At 38.2% G+C, this 26,229-nt stretch overlaps 1 protein-coding gene across 2 annotated transcripts in view; it reads left to right on the top strand.

Annotated features, from left to right (window-relative positions):
- MCC (MCC regulator of Wnt signaling pathway) overlaps window positions 1-26,229 on the top strand; it is a 405,732-nt gene that overhangs the window by 37,572 nt on the left and 341,931 nt on the right. The window lies entirely within an intron of this gene.

Consider the following 26,229-nt stretch of genomic DNA (forward strand, 5'->3'; position numbering starts at 1 on the left):
ATGGCTCTGCTTTAGAACATTATGACATAATGCAATCCCAGGATAATAAGAGGTAATATGCTGGAAATTATTACATTTAATCTTCACAATAACTGTGTGCAGTGCATCCCCAATTCACAGATGATGTTCAGAGACGAATGTAAGTTACTTTCCAAAAGTCACACTGCTAATAAGCTGGGGCCACTGGAATTTAAAACTAGATTTAACTGCTCCATGTCTGCTGTTCTTAACCTACCTCAGCTCTTGTGCCTCACCATGGCAGATGGTGAACACATCTCTTCGGATATAGAATCACAAAGTATTAGATGTGGAAAGGACCTTAAGAATTTCTAGTGAAAATGCTTTTCTTTTTTCTGCAAATAAGGAAACTAAGGGGTGAGAGGCACAAGTCACTTGCTTAAGGTCACAAAATGAATTGTCAGAGCTCTAAGACCTAGGAGTCTAGGAGTCAGGTCTCATTTTAGGCTTTCCACATAGGAAAACTATTTTCCTTCCCAGATCCTCAGAGTTCTGCTTGCTCTGTCGCTAGGTCTTATAGACTGATGATGCTAACAGCTTTGGCCTTGATTTTAGGACATCTTCATCAACCTATGGCATGGTTTCCAAAGAGAATCCAGTGAGGCACTGAAGGAACAGACATCCAGCATGAAGCAGCAAAAGTTGGGGGGCTTCCTGCCTCTTACCCCCCACCAAAATTCACAGAATGTATTTACCCACTCTTTCCATACCCAAGAGCAACCTAACCAATAATAAAATACCTTCAGGCTCTAGGCTAGCTCTATTACCTGGAAAGTAGATAAGGAACCCTTTGTAGGGAAAGCATCTGAAGAATCAAAGAAGGACAGAAAGGGAGGTGGGGGAGCCTGTAGGGTTGATTTTAGAAGTATGGGTCCTGGAATTTTAAGCAAAAACAGATATCATCTGAGCGCTGCACTATTTCTGCTTTACCTCCAAGTGTTTTGTATGTATATGTCTGTGTGCGAGTATATCATCTGTTGCCCAGATTTTTGTGAAATACCAATATTCAATGACCCCGTTAATTTAAGATTTTTTAGGTGTGATGTTCCTACATAATCCCCAGGTAACTATTGGTCATTCTGATTGAATACCTCTTACCCCCCTGTCTTGATCCCTGGACTACACAAAACACAAAAAGGATAAGGGGGTAATAAAGGAAAATGGGTTTTTTCCTCTCCCCTTCTGCACTACGGTCAGTTAATTCAGCCAGTGTTTATTCAGTGCGTAACTGTGTGAGGCTCTGTGCTGAGGGCAGCCAGGGGACACGCAGATGAGAAAGCCCAGTTTGCAAGAAGCTGGCTTCCTTGACTCTCTCTTGTATTTGCCTCTGCTTGTCTTTCCCTATTTCCTCTGTAAGATAACAGCTTTGGGACCAAAATAAAATCGTTTTAGCCGTTTTATTCCTAAGGGTAAACATAACACTGGATGTTTGTCATTGTAGACTGCAATAAAGATAAACTTTTAAAGAAACCTTGAAAAATATTTTTAAAGCATTAAGCTGACAGAAATGCTGGAAATCTTTTACCCCACATGTGCTTCTTTCAATATTATCTTAGATTCTTAGGAGTGGCATAGAGATCGGAGAAAATGGGAAGAAAGACAAGAAGAAATAGAGGCTGACTTAACCTCAAGTTTATTCAATTTTGATTTTCTTATCTCATTACTATCTCTTCTGTTCAAATTCTGTATTGGTAATATTTGAAAATGAGCACTTGGAAATTTTATTTCCACTTCTAACTCTTCTGTATTCTTGATGCCTCTCCTTGTAATTAATATTATACCTCATTACTCTCTATTACCCTCCCCAGAAGAAAATGTGATAAAGGAAAAGGTTTTCTTTTTCTTTTCTATTCATATACTTCTTATTTAAATGATAATGTCAAGTTAATGGGCAAATTAACCTGCTAATACTGGAAGAAGTGAAACATAATCCTTATGAGCATGAACTTTGTGTGTGTGTGTGTGTGTGTGAGAGGAGGATCAGCCCTGAGCTAACATCCGTTGCCAATCCTCCTCTTTTTGCTGAGGAAGACTGGCCCTGGGCTAACATCCGTGCCCATCTTCCTCTACTTTATATGGGACGCCACCACAGCGTGGCTTGACAAGCAGTGTGTCAGTGCGCGCCCGGGATCTGAACCTGCGAACCCCGGACTGCTGAAGCAGAGCGCATGCACTTAACCACTGCACCACTGGGACGGCCCCATGAGCATGAACTTTTGATTTCTATGGACTGATTCTCACTCTGTGACTAAATGCATGACCTTGGGTAAGATAGTTAACTTGTATGAGTCTCAGTTTCTTCATCTATAAAAGGAGAATAATAATAGTACCAACCTGTTGGTTGGTATATAATTATGCTCATGTCACTATCCTAGCAGGGCTGGACCCTGGTTGCATATGGAATAAAGGCCCATCTTAAATTTGGCATTCAAGGCTCCTCTTTAGTACAGCCCCAGCTCACCTCACTATTGTCCCCTAAAATAACTAAGGGAGAGCAACAATCCACACAGGGAGAGCTTTACTTGGTAGCGTCCCTTAATGGAAACTTCATGGTCTGAAACCAGATTTTATCATTCCATCAGAGGTGACCTGGCTCAACTCTGCTAATTCATGTTAACACAATTCATGAGAGACACAGTGTCTGTTATGATTGCATTTTGTATCTGAGTATACAGAGATGTCCTTGATTGGGGTTTAGTGTTTCCCTCACCAGGGGATTATCTCACAGGATATATTACTTCTATAGTTTGCTAACTGCATTCACAGTGTTGGTTTCTTTGTTCATTCGTTTATGTGTTTGTTACCTTAGCTCTCAGTTGCCAATATCTCCAAATTCTAAGGGCTCTTTACTATACGGAGCTCCCTCAGAATTTCTCTAAATAGGTTTTAGGCCACCACTCAGCAGCCTCTGAAATCCTGAACGGAACAACCTCAGCTGGTCCAGCCAGGGCCAGAAAATAAAAACATACACCATTCTTGAGTTAAGGGCACGGACACTGAATGAGGGGGAAAAAACAACAAAAAAAAGCAGCTGAAGAAAACAAGTTGAGAAAAAGGAGAGAAGCCAAGCTAAAAAGGAAAACAAGGGATACATTTGTGAGGAATAGTACAGTGCTATAGTTTACTCAGGTTACATATCCCCTATCCCCCGTATTAGTCAGCTTGGGCTGACTAATAATGATCTTCACCATAACAAAATACCATAGACCGAGTAGCTTAAACAACAGAAATTTACTTTCCCACAGTTCTGGTGGCTAGGAAGTCCAAGATCAAGGTGCCAGCTGATTCGGTTTCTGGTGAGAGCTCTTTTCCTAGCTTGCAGACAGCCACCTTCTTGCTGTGCCCTCACATGGCAGGGAAAGAAATATCTGTCTGTTCCTTTTCTTAGAAGGCCACAGTCCTATCAGATTAGGGCCCCACCCTTATGACCTCATTTAACCTTAATTACCTCTTAAAGACCCTATTTCCAGATACAGTTACACTGCGGGTTAGGGCTTCAACCTATGAATTTTGGGGGGGACACAATTCAATCCATAGCACCCCCTCACTAAAAAGTATACATAAAGTTTTTTTCCCATTGCTCTAGTGAAAGAGAGCTGATAGATAGTGGGATACTTAGATATAGGGTGATTAGAAATGTAATAAGTTCTGACCCAACATAACCACCTAATAGATCTAGGTTATTAGCTAGATTGGGAAGCAATTCAGCTTGATACCATCTTGTTAATTTAAGGTAGCTGAACCTAGGGGCTTCAAAGACAGTTCTATTGGGAGGTCTAAATTTTATTTAGTAACTTTTTAGTAACCCTTAATCTAGAAAGTTCAACTGTGTTTGGTTGGAATTAATTTACTTCTTTACAGAAAGTCAAACTATGTAGATGGATTCCCCTTAAATCCTTCCTTGAATTTGGGTTCTTCAGATGGGAATGCCTTGGGTCGGGTCCCCCAGGAAACAGACTCAGATAGAGATTTGGGTGCACAAGGTTTGTTGGGGACCACTCTTGGGATCAACACCTGTGAAGGAGTTGAAAGAAGCAGGATTAGCCAGATGGACAAGTTGATCTGTGATGCATCTACAAGAGGGGCTCAGTCATGAGACTTCTGCAGGCAACACTCCTCACAGCTTCAGCCATAAAGGTGCGTGTCACTTTATCTACTATATGGCAAAAGGCTGGGGCCAAGGAGCCATTAGTTATACGTTAAAATCTGTTGACATTCCTCTAGTTGGGATTCATTTCTTTTTCCTGTGGTTAAAAGATATCCTTGTGCTAGAGGCTAAAGATTTTGTATGTAGGAACCCTCTGAAAATACTGGGTTGTGGCCAGCTAAGACTAATAATTAATTGTAAAACTAAAATGCTCAATATTTCCAGTCATGTCATTACAAGCATAAGGGAGGGAGAAGCTAGAACCAGTTGTACACTTAATTGAAAATTACTGATAGATGATGTGATGAAGAGCAAGTTTCAGACAAGCCTGGACATTTATTTCAGAGGAGCTGATTTCCACAGAGGTACATGTGGTTTCTGTAACCTTCCTAGACTTTTTTTTTCTGAGAGTGTTTATGTTCGTTTGCTAGAATTAGCAGAGAAATTGTGAATATGGAATATGGTCCACTGCTGTATAAGTGTTCCTCAACACTTGACTGTTAATTAGTGTGGTTAGGTTTAATGTACTCATTTAATAACAATCTTCCTGCTGAGAATTTTATTTGGTACTAAATTCTTAAATTTAACAATGCAAAACATATTTGTAGAGTGTTAATAATGGTTGGAGGACTTTCAGAGAATAAAATACTGGAAGGTTAAATGTAATGGATTAATTAAATAAGAAAGCCCAAACTACCTTTCAAAGTGACTCTATAATGATCTTCACTTTGTTTTAATGAATAAAGCAGGCCATATCAAATACCATTTGTGGGTGTTAGTTTAAAAGCAGCATTCAAAGCTAGCAAACTTAGATCAGAGGAGACACAAACACAGCGAAATATTCTGCTTGGCAAACACAGTTTTGTTTTCTGTACTGATCCATTAAATTGAGTAACTTGATTTTCTTACAAGGTGTCAACAATATGTTCCTTTCATGTAGAGAAGTCAGTGGGAACTCTCCGATCAACTCCTGAACAGCAGCAGCTTGTATCAGCAGTGGTCCACATAAGCATTTAGGAAATGCTTTTAATCGCCTTAATTGCATTTTAGTGAAATGACACAAACTTCTTATTATAGCTTTTTCAAAGTAAGCAATCATTTAAACTGGCTAAGAATGTTTAAACTGGCTATAAATGTCCTTTATGTGATACATTCAGTATTATTTTTAGTGAACTTTTCAGGATGATACATGTGTTTTGTAATTATTATCCTAGTGAATTGTTTGGACCTGGGCAAGGTGTGTCCCTCAGTTTTCTCGTCTGCACAAGAGGGACAGGAAAAAAAAATGCCAATTAGGGTGTGATAAGGCAATGTATGATTAAGCGTGCACACTTTGAGTTCTCCTGAGTCCTCAAAGGCAATTTTATTTGAGGATGAGTTTTGTGGATTTTGTTTGTGGAGAGGTAATTACTCCAAACAGAAGTCCTGGGGGAGAATATTGAACTCATTTTTCACTCCCAGTGGATTACGTAGGAGTGAATTTTGAGTTTCTGAAATATTAAAAAAGCCTAGACATTGTGGTTTCCAATCAAATCCATTCCTATCACGTTGGGAAGATACATGAGTTAGGAATGTGTTTAGTTACTTTATTTCAGGCATCAAGAATTCTGGAGTAGGGGGCTCAAGGATCCTTCAATGAACCTTTTTCTTTTTCTTTTTGTTCATCTTTATGCTCTGCCATCCTCAGAATGCTTGTTGCCACAGGGTTGCAAGATGCTCTGCCCATGCAGGTGTTGCTGCATTTCCAGGTACCACGTTCCAGGCAGGAAGAAGATGGAAAGAGGAAGCAGAAAATAGTGGCACCTATATCAAGAAAGAAAAGCTTTCCCAGGAACCCTCAATGTTTGTTCCCTTGGCTGCATATTTTGTCATTGTATGGATGTAGCACAATTTAACGAGTCCTGGGGATACATTTTTTGGGGCTATGTATGGCACCCAGCCGGGGACTAACAGACATTTTAAAGGAAGAGAATGACCTGCAGCTCCCAGATCTAGTAGCTGGTGTTGACTTAGTGTTTGTCAGGCCTCCCAGGTTTCTAGTTTTGCTACCCTTGGTGTCCTCATCTTCCAGGCTCAGCCTGATCCCGGTGCTTAGCTCAGGCAAGATGGAGGTGAAGAGCGAGCCCCAAGCCCCCTGGGCCTCAGCATCTGCTCATGTTGGCTGCCAGACAGGCTCCAACCTGGTGTCCCAGTTCTGATCCCCAAGTCCCCACATTACACTGTTTCCTGGGCCTGACTCCCTGCCTTGGAAACCTACCAGCCGTCAGTCCCTAGAGGACCTGGCCTGCCTAGTTCTTATTTGTTCCTCTCTAGGGAGGGAAATTCTATCTTTGAGCTTCTACTTAATGGCTGGGGTTCTGCCCTCTGCCGACAGACGCACTTACTGATGCCTCGGGCTTCAGAACATTGTCTTCTCCCATGACACCAGATCCCTGGCCTGGCCTCTAGCTACCATCCTCCTCCACCACCACCACATACACACGTGCATACGCACACACACATTTAATCAAAATTACACATGGTTTAAAAAATCAGATCTTGAAGATTCATAATGAAAAACAGCACTGTTCTGTCACCACTCCCTACTTCTAATTCTTTTCCGTATAACACTTAAAACACTTTTAGCTGTTTCTTCTCATTTGCCTCAGTAATTTATAATTCACTTGTATTGCTATTTCTTCCTTTTTACTTCAATTGTAGATATGTATTGATTTTCTACAAAGGAATATGTGGATTTAGGGCCTCTCTCCAAATACACACCCATTTCCCCTTTACCCATTCTCCTAATTTTTAGTTAGATCAATATTGAGATTTCTTATTACTAAAGAGAAAAATCAACTTTCTTGCTTATGCCACTTTTACTTGGTCATTGGTTATGTGCAGCCAAACCCGATATACCGTGTTTCTGTCTTTCTTGTGAACACTCTCTTTTTGGTGGATCCCTCCCCTATTAGACTGCTGAGAAAGCATCCATGATAGCTAAATGTTTTGAGAAATGTCTTAATTCTGCCCTTTCATTTGATTGATAGTTTGAGTGTAGAATTTGAAGTTTGAAATTATTTTCTCTAGGAATTTTGAAATGATTATTCCAGTGTCTTCCAGAACCCAGAATTGCTATTGAAAAAGTAGGTGCCGTTATGATTTCCAATCCTTTGTCTGAGACCTGTTGTTGTTTCTCTTTTTATCTTCTGGAAGCTTTTAGAATCCTCTTTGCCCAGTGTTCCGAAATTTCATGTTGACGAGTCTTAGTATGGATGTAGGCCTTTTTTTTTAATCCACTATGCTGGTCCCATGAAGGACCCTCTCTTATGGCAACAAATATCCGTCAGTTCTAGGAAATTTTTAAAAATTAAGTCTATGATAATTTCCTTCCCTCTATCTTCTCTGTCATTCTTTCTGGAACTCCTGTAATTTAGATATTAAATATTCTAAAATGATCTTCTAATAATTTCACTTTATCTTTTATATTTTCCAGTTCTTTGGTTTTTATTCTTAGTGTTGCTGTTCTCTTTTCTGGGAGGTTTTCTCAACTTTACTTTTCAATTCTTTTATTAAAATTTTAGTTTCTGCTTTTAATTTCCAAGAGTTTTTTATATTGTTTTTCTCTGAGTGTTCTTTTTCAAAGCTTCCTATTCTTTTTCTGTGAGTATTATATCATCATTTAACTCTATACAGATCTCCATGGTAGTTTTTTGGAAGTTTTCTTATGTTCCAGCATTATTTCTCTGTTTCCTCTGAGTTGTTTTTTTCTTTTATGGGGGTGGTGAGGAAGATTTACCCTGAGCTAACATCCGTTGCCAATCTTCCTCCTTTTTTGCTTGAGGAAGATTAGCCCTGAGCTAACATCTGTGCCAGTCTTCCTCTATTTTGTATGTGGATCGCTGCCACAGCATGGCCGATGGGAGGCGTATGTCCGTGCCTGGGATCTGAACCTGTGAACCCAGGCCACCGAAGCGGAACATGCCCAACTCAACCACTACGCCACAGGGCCAGCCGCTGTTTTTTTCTTTCTTTTTTTGTTTGCTTTTGTCTCTCTTTTTTATGTTAGATGCTCTCTTCAAATATCTAGTGATTGTTGGCTATGTCCTCATATTTAAGAGTAAGGCAAACAAAGCCAATTAGAAGGTATGCGGGTGTGTGTGTGTGTGTGTGTATTTAGGAGAGGAGGACATTTTGGTCAATGAGGTTCACCAGAAGATGATCTGAGAGGGCTGTTTTCTTGGGTAATCCCTCCCTCCCCTGCTCAATACATACAGGTATTTTCTATTGGCCCAGGCAGTATCCCCAGAGGGACGGATCAGTCTCCCGCCTGGATGGTGTAAAGCTAGTAGCAAGGGTTCTCAGAGCTGGATGGAGGAAAAGGAACCAATGGTCTTATCATTCAACATGTGGACTTTCCTTAACTCCCTAATTTCAGGACGGCACCCTTATCCTCTGAGCAGTGGCCCTGAATCCAAAATTAATTTGAGATCAATACTGTAGAGAGTGAACCTCCAGTTTTCTGCCTGGGTTAGGAAGACTTGACTGTGCTGGGTTCGGATGGGACAGAGGGATCTAATGGCTTCTTACACACACTTTCAACTAACCCACTGTTTTGAGCATTACTTTCACTCTCCAGCTCTCCTGTTCCTGAGCCTGTCCAAGGTGTTGCTTCATTCTGGCTTTCTCTGGTGAGCTAAATCCACTCATCCATCTCCCTTGCAACTTCTGAAATTTAGTTCTAATCTTCTCTTCTGTTCTTGTCATTATACAATCAGTTCTCATTATTTGCAATAATTATGTTCTATAAAGTCTTTCCAAACACTGAATTAGTAAATACTGAACCATTGCTTCGAGGGGAAATACGGGGTTAGGTACCTGTGAACCTCATTAAGTAATCAATACATAACCTTGCGCTATGTGTATTTCTGTTTAAACACACCTATAATGTGTATTATTGATTCATTAACATTGAACTCATGGCCAACAGCCATGAGATAACTCATGCCTGAAGGAAGCTTATCCAACACATGTGTTTTCTCCATAAGGTGCATCACAGCCTTCTGGTGCTTAGGAACACTAGACAGCACTTTGGCACTAGGCTTGGGGGCCATTTTTGAACAGCAAAATCACCAACAAAAAGCACAAAAATGCAAAAAACATGCCACTAAATAGACTATGAAAAGGACACTTGTTTATAGTGTGAAAGCTGAAACAAGAGGGCAGAGTGTCACCTTGTTTGACCTCGGTTGGGAATATGAGCATCAGGAGACTCAGATTTTTCACCACTTTAAGCATGTCCACAGGTGACTGTGAAAGCACCATGAGTACTGATTTGGGGGTTAGAAATAAGTTTTAGAGAGTAGGCAAGTTCACAAATACAGAATTTGCAAATAATAAGGATCTACTGTAGTTTTATGCTTTTTAAAAAAATTCCTTCATCTTCGTAGGGTGGTTTCAGGAGGGATTGATGGGAAACGAGTAAGATAAATAAGCATATTAAATCCACACATTTAACTTGAACTCTCTGTCCTTCTAGTTATTTTGTATAGAACCCACTGATACCCACTTGTCTACAACGACAGGTCAGATTTCTTCTAGCTCAGTCTGCCACTTCCATCTTTATGCATCTCCATTGGCCTTATCCAGGTCCCCAATGCTCCTCAGGTGACCCAGGTCCTCTGCAATAAGCTGGGCCGTGCCTGACCATGGCACAACATACAGATGGTTAATATATAGGTTTTTCATGTGTCCTGTAATCGATGGTTTGCTGGAGCTGGCTCATATGGGCTAACAAAAGCCAATTGCTGAATTTTCGAGAATTTTGTGAGGCCATTGTTAAACATAACAATCGTTAAAAATTAAATCATATAAGCTTACGATTAAATATATTATATTAACAGAGGTAATAAATACTCAAAACTCATTACTTCCTAATTATTTAGTATTATCTATGTTACTGAGGTTATGATGTCTCTTGTATCTCTATGGTGGAAAGACTATATCGTGTGTGCTATTGCACATCTCTTCCAGATTCACATTCAGTGACATGACAGTGGTAGTTTAAAATCAGCAGTGGCAGGAGTATTTATACTATGGAAATCAGCAAATGCTCCAAATCTGGGCTTTTTGTCCCCAGACAGCCCATTGTTAAATATTCACCAGCACACCGTGTAGCCTGAAAAATTGTGTGGATTTGAGTCAAAATGGAAATTAAGTGACAAAGGAAATGGGGAAGGAGTCAGTAGCTAGATCCAAAGATATGCCTTAGCTACTTGGGTGTCTATTAGGCAAAAATAAAGAAAAAAAAGAACTGAAGACTGATTAAGAGCAGAGTCACAGAAAGATTCTAGGCTTTTCTTGAAATGTATTACAAAGGATTTGACCCAACAGAGCTACAAGATCTTGTACATGTGAGCTTGGAAAAGCTAAAGCTTCTGTAATTAACAGATGAGGGTTAAAAATTATTGATACCTAGTTAGCACCATCCTGCCTAGGAAACTCTTAATATGTATGAATAAGAGATGATTGACCCATATGATATATTATTTCTCTGAGCAGTTAATACTGTTGTGGAATTAGAGTAAAGAGCTGTGTTTTTCCTGAGCAAAGCTCTAGGGCAGTTTGTTGAAATAATTAGTCCACAAAAATCTAGGAGGATAAAAATCATATTTAAAATTCTTTTGCAAAACTTCTACTAGTTGTACATCTTTGTGAAGTTCAAGTTACTGGCTTATAATGTAGAGTCAGAAAGTATTTTGAGGGCCGGCCCCGTGGCTTAGCGGTTAAGTGCACGCGCTCCCCGACTGGCGGCCCGGGTTCGGATCCCTGGCGCGCACCGACACACCGCTTCTCCGGCCATGCTGAGGCCGCGTCCCACATACAGCAACTAGAAGGATGTGCAGCTATGACATACAACTATCTACTGGGGCTTTGGGGGGAAAAGGAGGAGGATTGGCAATAGATGTTAACTCAGAGCCGGTCTTCCTCAGCAAAAAGAGGAGAATTAGCGTGGATGTTAGCTCAGGGCTGATCTTCCTCACAAAAAAAAAAAAAAAAAGTATTTTGAGGAGATTTAAATGTGTTAGATTTAACTTTAGTGCTTAGAATCAGTTTATTCCAAAGAGCAAAAAGAGCTGATTGACTGATATATCCCTGGAAAGGCAATTAAGGGGGGAAAAAAACAATGTAGGAGGTAAAAATGGAAAATAGTATGCTGCTGTCCTTCGTGGCTTTCATTGGCATGAAAAAACTGCTTATATTTTAAAAATAGAATAATCCTTTTTCATAGTCCAGCATACTGGTGGGCAGTAGAAGGCACACCTCTGGACCTACTGTCATACTGATTCTTAGTTTTTGTTCCAAACTCTGGTTTTCAGGACCCTGTCACATAACATCTCTGAGGGAAGAAGTATTGCTGTCAGGTTTCTATATTAGAATTTACTTCATAGAGATGATCTCTGCTTGAAGTGTTAACCCTTGAAGTAAATTAAAAGGCTTCATAGAGTTGCTCAAGGGATAAGGCAAAAATGTTTTTCCTCAGTTGTTTGGTATAATCTTTATATTACAGAAATTTTACAAGTAGTCCTATCCGATTTCTTTTTTCCTTTTCTTTATTTTTACTGTTACTGGTTTGTGTCTAACTTGTTTTTGGTCCTGTTGTTGTTGCATCTGCTTTTTTCCTTCCATGTACTACATAAAATCATTCTTCTATGTTACATTACCTCGTCTTAAATATGGGTAATCTTTGACATAACCAACGAAGTCATTTCTTTTTTTTTTCTTAATTGAGATAGAATTCACATAACATACAATTCACCATTTTGAAGTGTACAATTTAGTAGTTTTTAATATATTCACTATGTTGTGCAACCAGTACCGCTATCTAATTTCAGAACATTTCCATCACCCCCAAAAGAAACCCCATACCTATTAGCAGGTATTTTTTCAATTCTCTTGGATATATACCCAGAGCGGAATTGCTGGGTCATGTGGTAATTCTGTGTTTAACTTTTTGAGGAACCGCCAGATTGCTTTCCAATTCATTTGGAATGGCATAAATAGATAGATAGAATTCCATTCTATTTGAATGGATATGGATTCTATTCTAATTGAATATTCCATTCATTCAATTCACAGAATTCATTTCTGTTGGTCACTTATCCTCATGTCCTTCATTGTTCAGTTCTCCTACAAATACGCGTCCCTCTCTGGTTGGTTGTGTCAGTTGTGATGTTCTGTGAGTGAGGCGATACATCCGACCTCTGTGATGAGGTGCTGCTTGATGTAGCATGCAGAATAGCTGCTTTTGGTTTTGTTCTGTTTGTCTGCAACTTGTCAGGAAATATTTATTTGAAGACCCTCATATTCCCAAAATTGTGGTATGTAGATTCATTTGTGGTTTCTGTGTCTGTTCTGCCTTCACCTTGATGGCCGCATGCTTGTTTTCATCTTCGTGACAATGATAATGATGATGACGACATCACAGCTTGTTAGGTGCTTTCCTTGTGCGAGGCACTGTACTAAGAGATTTACATGCATTATTTCATTTAATCTTCGTAATACACCTCTGAGATGGATATTTTAAATCCCCCTTTCACTTGCCCAGACTAGAGTTTAAATTGGTGAAGAAATTTCACATGGCTGGAGGTTGGCAGAACAGCGGGAAGGTGCTGCTATTCTGGGGCCTCCCACTCCTTGGAAAGGTTAACATACGTCTACTCAAACGTGGTTCTTTTGATTCTAGTTTGCTGTGCTGTATTTGAAAACCAAGATCACACCTTTCTATATCAAATAGAAAGGGGGAGAAAAGACCTTAGACGAAAACCACCATGTAGTTTCAAATCCTATACCTGAAAAAATATATGGGGGGTGAAGGAGAATGACCACAAAAGCAGCATGCAATCACCTCCTAAATTCTGTAATATTTAAGTCTAATATCCTTTATAAGTGGCTCTAAGAAGATTATTTCTTATTTTCACATCAGTGTAACATTTAAATGTGGTCCTTTACACATATGCATCATAAACCTAGAAAAATGTGCCCTAATTATTATTGGCTTGTAAATCCCTAAGATGAAAGTTCTTTCTCTCTAAGATTCATCATGGTTAGAGCTTTTCACATGTGGAAACTGTTTTGTGCCTCACTGAACCTCCCTGGCTGCACTGGTGCCGAAGGAAATCAGTGATTGCTTAGGAATCATGGTTTGAGCTGTAGCAGCATCTCCCTAAATGAAACTATAGCCACTGGTAGCATAGTTAACAAGCAGCCCTCTGCTTTATGAAATCTAGATTTTCCTAAAATGCTTGTAGATTTTAAAACTATTATAGGAGTTTTAGAAAGATATTCTTAGGCAAGAGCATGAAAAGGCAATTCATAAGATAAGAAATAGAAATGTCCAATAGGTAAATAAAAATCTGTTCAACCTCTAGTTGTCAAAAAAATGTAAACTAAAATAAGATATAAGTTCTATTTATTTATTATTGAACACGTTTATGCATGTAGTAAAAAATTCTAGAATACAAAATTATATGCAATGAAAAGTATCTTTTTCCCTCCCATGCTATTCTCCAGCCACCCCACTCTCCTCCCCAAAGGCGACTACCATTACCAGTGTTTTATAGACTCCTTTATGGTTGTCTATGAACATGGGTATGTGTATATATCTGCATATATGTGTATGTGTATATATATATGTAATACATACATACATACATAATATTACACACACTGTTCTACACCTTGCATTTTTCATATAACAGTCATTCTTGGAAATTTTTCCATATCAATACATATATATAGCTGTCTTGTTCTTCATTCCCCTAACATTTTTTAAATAAAAATTTTCAAGCATATAAAAAAGTTGGGACCTTATTCTTTTTAACAGTTGCATAATATTTCATTATGTAGATACTACAATTCGTTTTAACAGTCCCCTAATGACAAATATTTAAATTCTACCCCATTATTTGCCTTTATAAAATAGTGCTGCAATAAAGTCCTTATACATAGGTCATTTGGCATATAGAGAATATATTAGTAGAGGAATTCACTAAATGACCTACTATGCATACTAGGTCAGCAGTATGTATATTTTTAATTTCATAGCTATTGCCAAATTTTCTCCATAGAGATTGTAGCAATTTACATTTATACTAACAATGTATGTGAGTGGCTTTTACTCTACACTCTCATCAAAAGTGTTATCAAAAATTTGATCTTTGTCAACTTTAATGGATGAAAAAACCAAGATACTATTTTTTCCTATTGTTTTGGAAAATATTTTTAAATGAGAGAATACCCAGTGTTAGTGTAAGTGTGAAAATAAGGAAGACTCATACATACTGGTAAAAATAAAATTGATTCAGCCTTTTTTTTTCCTTCTTCTTCTCCCCAAAGCCCCAGTACATGGTTATATATCCTTGTTGTAAGTCCTTCTAGTTCTTCTCTGTGAGCCGTTGCCACAGCATGGCGCTGACAGACGGGTGGTGTGGTTCCGTGACTGGGAAATGAACCTAGGCTGCTGAAGCAGTAAGAGCCCCAACCGTAACCACTAGACCATCAGGGCTGGCTCAGATTCAGCCTTTCTATCAGGCTGTTGAACATGTGTGATAGTCCTTGCTAGAAATACTTTTTTGGACTCAGCAATTCCACCTTTAACCTATGAAAGTAATCAGACAAGTCCTCAAGGATGTTCACCACAGCATTTTTATAAGAGAAAAATGATGGAAACAACTAATTAAATAGATTTTTAAAACATACTATATCTATACAATGGATACTTTTCAGATATTAAAAAAAATGTGGAGCCATATTTATTATCATGGAGAGACGTTTATGGTTTTTGCTATATGAATACACAGGTTACAAAACAGTATGTTCAGCATGATCCCATTTAGTGGGAAGATATGGAGAGATAGATACATAGATATATAACTTGAGAAATAAATACCATTACATAGACAGATACAAACACATAAATGTAGATCTATATATCTATGTCTATCTATGCATAGATATATGTGGAGCAATGTCTGTAAGAATGTACAAGTTTATAATGGGAAGTATGATCATTACATACTACCAAAACTATGAATAATTTTTCTTTGCTTTTATTATTTTCTATATTAAAACAAATGTTTATAGTGAACATATTCTTTATTTTTTATCACAAAATAATAAAAAGGAAGGAAAATTTCATGTGGAATCCACAGCACCAAGTATAACTTAAATACGTTAAAAGTTGTTTGTTCAGGTGACATGTATGAGCCTCTGGTCTAAGTGATGGGGAAGGGACAGAGCCCAATTAAACATCCCTATCCTCACAATCTGATATATAAATGGTGAGTATTGGAGTGGGGTGGTTGTGAGTGAGTAGCACATGATTCTTATTTTTCTTTAAAATTACTGAATCTCAATTGGTAAGAATTAACCTAATGATTTAGGTGTAACGCTCAAGTATTTAACAGTGTTAATAGTGATGCTGCATTTTCATTGTCCCTGAGAACGGGGCTTTTGTGGCAAGACTCATCTTAAGAAGGTTTGGAAATGAAGATCAGAGCGCAGGTCTAGAAATGTCTTTTCTAGGTAGCTGCAGTCCAGACAAGTACACATTTTTCAATACCTTTTTTAATTCTCAAATGCAGCAGAGAAGGACACCTACAGGGTTTTGCAGTGAGAATCTCAATTCCTGTTTTGCTCTGGGGTCCCCTGTGCTTCCATTCCAGTCTAAAGCCATCAAAGGATCCTCTGACTGATGAATTGGCTTTTATTACTCATTAGCAGGCACTAAAATTGATCCAAGTCCTGAACTCCTTAAAATCCTGAAGTTCCTTAACAGTGAGCTTCAAACTTTTGTTTAAGCTATGAAACCTTTCATTCAAATAATGTCTTAATCTGTAGCCTAATGTATAAAACAGACAAGCAGGGAGGGGATGGGCTAGGTGATTTGCCCTGAAACCTGGCACCCTTTCATCTGTCTCCTGCTCCTTTGCTCCCTTCAGTCCTGAGGAGCAGTTTGAAAGCCACTGCCCCTAAAAGAACCCCCGAAACAACCAATATTCATGATAAAACAACTTCATGGTTTGCCCAGATTAGTGGTTATCAAACTTTAGCTGTCATCCAGATCCCCTGGAGGACTTGATAAAACACCCCAAGAGCCTCTGTTTCTGTGAGTCTGGGTTTGGACAGTTCACGTTTATAACCAGTTCCCAGGTGATGCTGCTGGTCTGAGGACCATATTTTGAGAACCTCAGGCCTGTGTATATTGTGTGGAACATTGTTTCACACTCAGTGGGCCAATGAGGAGGATTCCATTGTTGGTTAAGATTGGAAAATGCTGCCTTAAGAAGAATTAAACAGGTTTCTTCTCAAGTGTGTAGTGTTTAGTGATACAGTACATTTTATATCTCTAAAAGAAAAATCTAATATTTGACCCCAGAACACCCTTTCCCTCCCTCTTTTTTCTTTTGAAAATAGAATAAACATGGAAAATAGTATAGTATGTATGCCAAAAGTGGAATTTATAAAAACTGGGATGCAGTCAGGGCAAACTATACATGTTAAGTTTGTTTCTGTTGCCCTAGAAGTTTGCGTTCCTATGTCTTAGACCACTGTCCTAGTATAGTTTTACTTTAAGAAACTAATCCTGGCCGGCCCTGTGGCTTAGCGGTTAAGTGCGAACGCTCTGCTACTGGCGGCCCGGGTTCAGATCCCGGGCGCGCACTGATGCACCGCTTCTCCAGCCATGCTGAGGCCGCGTCCCACATACAGCAACTAGAAGGACGTGCAACTATGACATACGACTATCTACTGGGGCTTTGGGGAAAAAAAAAGGAGGAGGATTGGCAATAGATGTTAGCTCAGAGCTGGTCTTCCTCAGCAAAAAGAGGAGGATTAGCATGGATGTTAGCTCAGGGCTGATCTTCCTCACAAAAATAAATAAATAAATAAAAAATAAAATTAAAAAAAAAAAACTAATCCCTCATAATTGAAGTGTTGGGAGTGAGCATTTCTCTGTCCAGGGCATGTATCTTTCAGATGGACTTGGGATGGTTTGCTAGGATTATATTAGGAATTTGTATTAATATATCTTTATTTGCTTTTCCTCTGCTCCTCTCTCCTCACCAGGTCTTTTGATAGCGGGAAAGGGCCCTGGACTGGAAGTTAGGAGACTTAAGCTCTAGTCTTAGCTCTGCCACTATCTAGCCACTAATGTAGCCTTTGGGCTTCAGATTCCTAACCTATAAACTGTGGAGGTTTAACCAGAAGATTGCAACCCTCATATTCTTTCGCCTGCAGGTGACGCTTGACCAACTGAATAACGGAACAATGTGGAATGTTGAATGTATGGACCCTGCTGAAGGGGAGGCACTGGGCTCGCCACTTTCTCAGACACTATGCTGAATAGAAAATGGCCCCAGTTTTTGCAAATGAGGCTACAGAGACTGAGAGAGGTTCAGTAACAGTCATATACCTAGAAAATAGGAAAAGTAGGATTTCAGCCTCTCTCTGAGTCTCAAGAATGCTTTCCACTCTGCCCACTGCCATCATACACTTACCACCCAGCTTCTTGAACTGTTTTGTTTTTTAACATTTCCTGTGGGTCCTTTGAGATCAGGTAAATTTTGGAATAAATGTCAGCTCAGCTGCTTGATAGCTAACAAGTTACTCAACCTGCATGATCCTTAGTGTCCTTCCCTTCAAAAAGAGGAATAATAATATCCTCTTTGTATGTTTATCATGAGGATTATGTCAAGTGTTGAACATAAAGTATGTGCTCAATAAATAATAATTATATTAACTTATTCTGGAGTTATAGTCATTGTAGATACAATTTTGTATTCTGCCTTTTTCTCTTGAACAGTTTATTATAAGCATTTCTTATGTTGCCCAGGATCTCCATATTTATATTTAGAGGCTGCATCTGTTTTCATTAAGTGAAAAGTAAATAGTATTTACTCATCTATTCTGCTACAATTGATATATAGGTCCTATTGCTTATTTTACTACAGTGAAATGAACATAGATTTTAAGAGCCAGACGTTATCTGAGTTAAAATTTCTAATTATACTGCTATTTGGTTTTGGATTCGTTGCTTGAATTTCCTGGCAATAATAATACTTTGCAGCATTTTCTGAGGATTAAATAAGACAAGTAGCAGCTATAAAACTCCTAACACTTTGCCAGGTGCATCATACATTGTCAAGACATGCTAGTTCTTTCTCTTCACCAGATGGGCAGGGCTCAAGGTGTGGAACGTTTAAGGCAGACCTAATGATGGCACTTGCTCCCATCTTTGGAAGCTCTTCTCATGGATCCCTGCAAACCTCACAGGAATTCTCTGCATGCAGGCCTTCTGCTTGGACCTGCTGATAAGTTAACAACTCAATTTTCTATATAAGATGCATGGCCTCAAACTTAAAAGCAATCTTTACTTCTCAATTTGTTTCTTATTTGCTTTTCTATGAGTGAAAATTATTTTTCAAACATTATTCTGAATGAATAGCCAGCTATATTTAGACTGATTTGAAAAAAATGTGGTTTAATTATGTTTTCCCTAGTGGGTACAGATGTAGACTACAAAGGAGATTGTAGAGAATTATTTTTATTACTGGTTCAGAGGAGAGGGCAGAGGACCACGACAGAGTTTCATCTTGAGGAGAATCTGCATTACATTGACATAGGCAAGAATTTACATCCCAACAGAATGTGTCTAATTTTAGAAAAATCTCCAGTGGGACTAGAATTATTATTCCACAGTATAAGTGAATTTGGGACTGCCTTGATTTTTCGATTAAAACCAGATATCTACATGCAAGACAGTCTTAAGCTAGCAACTCCTTTCCTTCAGCTGGAAGGAAATAAAACAGCATAAAGCTGGATTCTAAGATGTAAATTGCAGGAAGATGTGTCTGTAATTAACTTAAGAAGTACTGTTTGTGTTTAACTTCACTATAATTTTTCAAGATGAACAAATTGCACAGTAGATAATGGAGGCAAGAAGTAAGGCTTTTAACAAGTGTATATGTTTTTTCCCAGTTGTAATTTCTAAGATGATCCTGTGAACTTTTAATTTATACATTGGTTTGGAGTAATTAGCCCCTGAATTGTCTAGCTTTTGAGACATAATTATTTAGAAGAGGAATGGACTATGGAGAGCATCTTCTTTTTCTGAATCATCAGAGGAAAAATGATGCCCTTCACTGAAAATCATACAGTGATGCTCGAAAGGAAAATATAGCATAGTCATACAGACATATGAAATAATATTATTATTGAAATAATATTATTGAAATAATATTATTATTGAAATAATATTATTGAAATAATATTATTATTTGTAATTTTTTTTTGGTTTTGAAAAAACCACAACATATTTTGTTTGACTCTTTTTCCCAAATAACCTTGCCTGGTAGATTTTGAGCACTTTTTTATCTTTACAAAATTTGGAGAGTGAAAGAATTCAAATTTTCTCCAACTACCAGGTAATTAAATCCTGTTTAAATATCTTATATACTAATGTCCTTATTATGTAAGTCACCTACATAAGATTAACTAATGAGTTTTGGACAGTTGAAGTGAACTATTGTCAAGGCTAAGTATGAACTGCAAGCTACTAAAATGTCTTGACAGGATAATAACTGGAATAACCTGTAAGCTGATACATGGTAAGGAAGCATCTGGTTTTCCTCTTGCAGGGCACTGGATGCCAAAGCTAAGCTCCTTGGCTCACTTTTCTCTAACAATGCTCTTCAGATACCAGGATTCTGACTGCGACTGGAGACACAGTGTGTGGCTTTTTAAAAATGTAGCCTTATACGTGCACACAAATCAAAATTCATAACGTCCGGAAAGGGTAGAGGGCAGAGTTAAGTTTCTGTCCCATCCCTGTCCTCCAGACACAGTCCCCTCTCCAGAGGCAATCCTCGGTAACATTTCCTTAGGTCTCCTTCCAGCGGTAGTCTGTGCATATCCAGAGCATACGGACGCATACTCTACGTCTGTTATACATATGGTCATATACCATACACACTGATCTGCACTTGCCTTTTTTTTAACTTGACCTATTTTGTAGATTGTACCACCATTATACAGAGCTGTCTCATTCTTTTCAAAGGCTGTTTAGTATTCATTGCATTGTGTGGATGAATCATAATTTATTTACCAGACCCCCACTGGTGGATATTTAGATCATTTCCAATCTGTTGCTAATACAAACAGTGCTGCACTGGATAACTCGTACATTCATCGTTTTGCATACATCAGCATATCTGTGGGATACATTTCTAGAAATGGAATTGCTGGGTCAAACAGTATGTGCATTTTTTATTTTGACAAATACTGCCAAACTGCAGTAGACTGTGTACAAGTTATACTCCCACCAGCGGGGTTTGAGAGTGGCATGTGCTTTTAAATCCTAGACCTGGCCTTTGTCCCTGAAGGGTGTGTGTTTCTGAACCTGGCCACAGTCCAGAGCCTCTGGGCTCACTTGTGTTACGTTGGTGACTTTCTGTCTGTGATAGGACTCATTTTCCAACACTCCAGGACACTATATTCTTTTCCAGCCATTTGAGGGCATTATTTGCAGCCTTGATAGGAAATAGGCTTAATTTATATAGTTTCCTTGTAGTCGTGGGGATTGAGAGAGGTGCTGATGTTTCGGAGCCCCGAGTTTTGGCCAAGTGGAGGCATTAGAGAGGTTAGTTTATTTTCCTTGATTTGAAAATCAAGATAAAGAAACAACAAGTTTTGACCTTGAAAGGTAAAGTGTTGATGCTGTTTTACGGTTATCACTGAGCCACTCTCTCTGCCTAACTGTCAGACTCTCACTGCGAGGTCTGGCTCCCTGCCAGCTCTCCCTTGGGGGGGGGGGGCTGCGTCCTCTCCCTCTGCTACTTCCTTCCCTCCTCCTGTTCCCCACCTCACTTCCTCTCCTCCTTCTTATCCAAACAGCTTTTTATGACTCCTGTTGGAACTGTACCACCTTTCCCTGAGCCACTATCGTAACAGAACAGGTCCGGGCACAGCCAGTGAGCGCCCTTTGATTTTCTATCTATAGCTCTCCCTCCTTGTGCTTACTATTTTATAATCAATCTGTGCTGTCGTTTGTATTCCAAACTTCTGAAATGTAAAGAGCCCTTTCGTTCAATTATGTAAAGCACCTAGCTCATAGTGCTCACTTAAATATATGATTGTGGTTAGTTGAGGGACTTTTTTCCCCAAGGATTTAGCTTTAAATTTATCTTAATTTAAATATATTTATATGTATATAGTATATATTTTATATTATATATTTATAAAATATAATTATGTTTTAACTTAAATATATTTATAACTATAAAACTACGATGGCATTTCTGTGGGTTATTTCCCCAATACAGTGTTCACTAATACTGAACACAGACTTAAATGTTATTACAGTGTATACTTACTTTCCTTAGAATGAAATGTCGAGATAATCAAAGATGGTGAACTACCAAGGACACTGGCATTGTTGCTGCTGTTTGGTACTGTTTGTCCCAGATTGGTCTCTGAGCTATGGAGTAAGGAATTGCTTTAGCCACATTTGTGATATTTAGAACCGTGCTACTCAAAGAGTAGCCCACAAACCAGTGCTTTTCTTACCTGCCTGCAACAAGGTAAGTAAAGGGATTGGAAATAAGTGTTCCAATTCAGAAACTTTTATATCAGTTTGACAGAGTTGAATCTAATTTTTAAAATTAAGCTTATATTTTTCTATGTTCTTTTTGTATCGTTTTTCTAAAAACTCATTTTATTTTATTCTACAAAATATCTATCACAGATTAGATTTTCCAAAATAATCTAGAAAATTCCTCAAATTTTGGTGAGTCTCTAGCTTGTAAGGCAGATGCATTGCTCTAAAAGTCATTGCCTTGGCTTGTTTTCATACTATGACAAGTGTGATATCCCCATGTAATACTTGAGGAAAGGAGGCACAATGACAAAATTTCTTGCCTGAGGCTGCTGCATATACTGAGAATAAATCCTCCTCTTCTCACTTCTGTGATCAGACTACAAGGCCTCATCTGCTTTTCATGTTATGATATTTTAATTAGAATCTGAGATAGTGAGTGGAATAAGAGAGAAAATTATTCGTGAAAAGAACATTGCATTATTTTACCCTTCAAAGAAAAGTGTAAATAGCATTTTCCCCCATATTATCTTTACTTCAGTGACATTTTCTAAAACTAAAGTACTTTGGAAGATATTTAGGAGAATTTTAACACAATGGCTTTGCCCTCAGAAAAAATTCTCTGTGTACTGAATGTTTTTAAATGCTGATGGAGAGTATATAAAGTATATGTCTGTCAGAGAGAGGCTGACAGGGGTCAGGGCTCATTTGGAGCCTAGCTAATACAGAAAAAATGTATCAGCTTTGGTTATTCAATTTAAGAGCACTTGATGAAAATTTTTGCTTTATTTTATATTACTACATGTACTCCTCTTCAACAATGGAAAAAATAAGTATGATTGCAAGTTTATCATTCACAGCAGGTTGTGAGTCTTTTATATGTTAAATACATGTTGTAATATAAATCTTTTTGCTTTGATGGAAAAATGTGGGTGCAATTGTCTTTCTATAATAATGGTGTTATGTGTCCTGTAATTTTCCTATAAAAGTATGACCTAAAATGATCTGAAAGGATAACTATTCTCAAAGTGCTGTTAAAATACACTTAGAAATAAGTTTTTTAAAAGTGGCACACTTCCCAAAATCGTTTATTGCCCCCCTATCTCTGAGGTCTTTTCCAGTAGCCTCTCTTTCTATATCTTTCAGATGTGACTGCCTTACATGGTTTTTGAATCTGGAGTGAATTGCTTAGCCTTAATGGGGTTTTTGGAGGGTCATTTATATATTAAGAACCACTTACCCATTTGTCATACTGACCATTATTGCCAATATATTCAATTAGCAAGGATTGACTGAGTGCTCACTGCAAGGTTCTATGTCTGTCGCTGAGATTACAAAAAAAAGTACCTTCATTCATTCATTCACCCACTAACCTGTTGAAGTGCCTGCTGTGGACCAAGCATGGCGCCAGGAACTTGGGACACGTTCCCTCTTAGAAGGAACTGATAGACCCTGGAAAATGGAGATAATATCTTTTAACGTTATTATGAGGATTCAATGAAATAATGTTTCTAAAGCACCTAGCACAGCCCCTGAAACATAGGTGCTCTGAATGAGTATTTTTCCCCAGGAATGGCAGAGACTGCTTTTAAGAAGTTCTTACAAATCATTGTGAAGATAAGCTCAATCTTGCTTAATATAGAATGTTAATTTACTGGTTTAAAAAAAATAATCCAAAGGGCAAACACATTAAAATATTTTCTTCCACTGGAATATCGATAGGAAAAGCTAAGTTGAGAGATTGCCAAAAGAATGAAGAGTAAGAGTATTAGGAAACAGTCACGTGAAAGAATTATAGAATAAAAGAGCTTTTTAAAATATGTAAAAGTTAATACTTTACTTGTTTGCAGATGCTTTCTTCTTGAATATTGGCTTTTAGTCACTCTTGGCCTTTCACCTGGAGAAGGGGAAACCGTGGTGTCAGTGATTGAGCTTGGCTGTTCATTATTTCAGTGAACTCTCAGGAAGTTCAGGCTAAACCTCAGAAAGAATTAATATTACTATAACTCAAATCTAAGAAGACAAAGCTAGTGCTTCCTCTAGGAAACATACATATCCCTCCACCTGCCCCCAAAGTCTAAGTCTGATAAATCTTTCAACCAAAGTTTTTTCATCAGTGGGTTGTGTATTGGACATAAATTTGAATGTGATCAGCTTTCCTTAATCAAAAGGTGAGCATTTTGTGTGTATCTCATAAATACGAGTGAATCCAAAATTAGAAAATCAGCTGCAAAGAAGACTAACAGATTGATGACACAATGGCTTTTCTATATTTGAGGGCAAATGCCTCCAGTTTTGTAATTCCTTCTTTACCTAGAAGTAATAACGGACATTTGTAACAATTTCCTTGCTTGACTGATACTAGTGCCTGGAAGCTTTTTGGGGATATTGTACTCTATTTTATTTTCCCAGTGCTATCCAACAGAACTTTCTGTGATGATGGAAATGTCCTGTATCTGTGCTGTGCAGTGTGGTAGCCACTAGCCACATGTGGCTATTGGGCATTTGAAATGTGGCTACTGAGCTAGTACAATGAAAAAATGAATTTTTAGTTGTAATAGTTTTCAACATAGACGGTATTGAGGAAGCTGGCAATGGGAAATTATGGTTGTGCAAAAGTCTATATTTCAGTATTCCACTGGGTGTGAAATTTCAAAAAAAATCTTTATAATATAAATTAGATGACGAAGTGTTTCTTTTTTAAATCTTGACTTTTATCTTTCCTATTTTTTCTGTATTTTTTTCAAGTTGGTAACCTCAACCAAAAGCATTTTTTCAGATATAAAAATTAGGCCAACAGCTTCATTGTTTCTAATAGAATGTTTTATGAGAAAGAGACGAGAAGAGAGAATGAATGTGTAGGCTCAGCTTTGAGCCAATCTCCAATGTTTATTACTTTGGCTGACTTAGTGAGTGCTTTAAGACCATAGTGGGAAGGTCCAAGAAGACTTCAGTTAATTCCTTAGGATGCACGGCATATGGCATTTTATTTGTTTAGGTAATGTCACCAATTAATTATCTCTTTCCTTCATGGCTTTTCATGTTCTTAGCCCATATGTTCACAGGCTACAGCTGACCTTTTTGTAAATAAAGATTGAATTTTAAAAAACGGGCTGGGATGCATTTATCCATAGCAGTGACTGTTTGCTTTCCATTTTTAACATCAAAACACCATTTTAAATTGTAGAATGTAATGTGTATGCTCCTAAAGAAAGTTGTCTGTTGATTAACTGAAGACTATATTTGCTATGTTGCTTCTTCATGTATAAAATTTCAATTATCTGGAATATTTCAAGTCAGGGGCTTCTGGGTAATTAAAAGCAAAAAAAAAATTGCTCATACATTCATCGTTTATTCACTGATAACTTGTTATAGGCCAGGTACTGTTTTTGGTATTGGGAATACAACAGTGAACAAAACAGACAAAATTCTCCATCACATCCATTTGCATTGATTGCAAATTGGGGTGTGTAAGAAGCAAAGGAGAAATGAGATTGAAGGTTCTCATTATTTCAGTTCTCTCTCCATCTCTTTTACCTCAAATCTAACATTTTATTTACTCACTTATTCATTTATTTAGTACTTATTATATGCCAGGTGTTAGGGATTCAAAGATGAACAAAGAATGAGCCCTGTCCTCCACGAATTTATAATCTAGTATGGGAGTTTGCAAACTTTTGCTGTAAAGGGCCAAATAGAAAAGATTTTTGGTTTTACGGGCCGTATAGTCTCTGTGACAACTATTCAGCTCAGCTGTTATAGTGAGAAAGTAGCCATAGATAGTAAATAGACGAATGGGTATGCCTGTGTTCCAAAAAACTTGATTTACAAAAACAGGCAATGATCTGGATTTGGCTGTAGGCTTTGGTTACCAACCTCTGGTCTGGTAGAAGAGAGAGAAAATAAATCAGTAATTACTGTAGAGTGGGGTAAGCACAGATGCCGCAGTTAACACAGAGAAGGGGCATTGAATTAGACTGGGGGTTACCTGAGATATTTAGGGAAGATTTCTGAAGGACATGCTGTTCAAGTGAATTATGAAGCATTGGCTGGAGTTTGGAGAAAGGGAAAGGAAGGATGTTCTAAGCAGAGGGATAAACATGTTCATAGTATGGGCATGGAAAACAACAATGCCTCTTATAGAAACTAAAAGAAATTCAGTGGTGCTAGAATGCAGGTTGCCTTCTTCAGCAGGAGGATGAGGCTAGAGAGGTAGGCCTAAGCCATATTCTGATGGGCCTTAGCTGTGAAGCGAAAAACATAGGTATGAAGCTGAAAGTCTTGAGGGGAGCAAATAAAGGATTTTAAGCAGGGAAAGTAATTTTTTGGCTTCCAGTTGGAAAGAGGGAAACCAAGGAGGAGACCATTGCGAAAACCAGGTGGAAAATGATGAGGGCGGTAAGGATGATCAGGATGGAATGGATATGAGATC

The sequence above is a fragment of the Ceratotherium simum genome, chromosome 4 (assembly GCF_057802395.1).
Source record: "Ceratotherium simum simum isolate JZ-2026a chromosome 4, ASM5780239v1, whole genome shotgun sequence".
NCBI lineage: Eukaryota > Metazoa > Chordata > Mammalia > Perissodactyla > Rhinocerotidae > Ceratotherium > Ceratotherium simum.